The following is a 1,551-nucleotide window of genomic DNA, read 5'->3' as shown; positions in this document are numbered from 1 at the left end:
CCTGCGGGGTCTAAGGAGACCCCCAGCCCAGCGGCTGTAGGGAGGACCAGGTGTGCCCAGGGGGCCGGTGCTGAGCCTCCCTGATGGGTCCCTGCGCCAGGCTGGACCCCTGTACCCCCAACGGCTGGCCCAACTACTGAATACCATTACAATGGGGGGGAGGGAGTCTGTGGGGTGTCGGAGCCCAGGCAGGTACCCAAAAGGAATGTTGGTGAAGTCATCTGGAATCAGAACAGGGGGTCCTGTGGGGGGGGGGCAGTGGGGGGTTTGTTCAAGGATCAGTGAGGCGTGACCCTGGGGAGCACGGAGCCTGAACCCTCATCTGTGACCCTTCAGGTCCCCACAGTGCCTGGGCAGCAGAGGGTCCCGTAGGGACGGTTCTTGGCTCCCTCAGTCATCCTCGGGTTGGGGGGACTGCGTCAGTGTGTCACTCTGTGACACCCACGCCCAGAGCTGCCCAGGTCCCCTCTGCTTCCCCCAGCAACTTCCCAGGTAACTAAGCCACCAGAGCCCCCGCCATGAGTCACTTGGCCTTCTCTGGCTCCATCATTTGTGGGCAAATTAGTCGCCCTCCCCAAGCCTCTGCCGCTGCTGATTTGGGGAGCCCCGTGATTTGAGCAGGCGGCTGGGGGGGCTCTTTTTAAAATTTTTCTTTTTTAAAGATTTTTATTTATTTATTTGATAGAGATCACAAGTAGGCAGAGAGACAGGCAGAGAGAGAGGAGGAAACAGGCTCCCCGAGGAGCAGAGAGCCTGATGCGGGGCTCGATCCCAGGACCCTGGGATCATGACCTGAGCCATAGGCTTTAACCCACTGAGCCACCCAGGCGCCCCTGGGGGGGACTCTTTAACCACCAGCCAGACCAACCCTTTAGCCATCAGATGGGGAACACGAGGCCCAGGGCAGGCCAGCCCAGTGTCCAACAGGCCCACAGGCGAGAGCCGGGTGGAGCAAGGGGGTAGGACCCGCCAGTCCCGGACCCAAAAGGCAAGCGGGGTCAGAGTGTGCGGGTGCCAACGTAGGGAGCGGGAGCTGGGAGCTGCTCTGAGGGCCTGGGCTGCTCCACTGGGTGTGAGGGAAGGTCCCCCACCCCCAGCCTAGACCCCGAAGGAAGCACAGTGGTTGACAGAGAGGCTGAGTGACTGAGGGAAGCAGGACCAGATCCAGGAACCTGCTCCCACCCTTTCTGTGGGAGAAGCAGCCGCCACACCTGCCCTCCCCCCCCGGCTCCGGTCTGGCCTCAGCTCCCAACATGCAGCATGGGAGGGACTGGTCCTCCATGTCCTTGCCTGTGCCAGTGGGTGCGATGCCACTCAGCCTTGGCACAGCGGGGTCCCATAGCAGCCCCCAGAGGAGCAGGGCAGGCGGGCGCGGCCCCCCCATGGGGAGTGAGGACGGAGGTCAGCGCCGTGCAGACAAGCCACACGGAGCAGGTGCCCCCCCCCATCTCTGGGACGGGCCCAGGGCCATCAGACTGACCCGCCCCTCTGCTCCCCACTGCCTGGGATCGGGAGGGCAGCCCCGGAGCAGCGGAGGGGTGTGCCTGGAGC

The sequence above is a fragment of the Mustela lutreola genome, chromosome 10 (assembly GCF_030435805.1).
Source record: "Mustela lutreola isolate mMusLut2 chromosome 10, mMusLut2.pri, whole genome shotgun sequence".
NCBI classification, from domain to species: domain Eukaryota; kingdom Metazoa; phylum Chordata; class Mammalia; order Carnivora; family Mustelidae; genus Mustela; species Mustela lutreola.
This window is presented reverse-complemented; position numbering follows the sequence as displayed.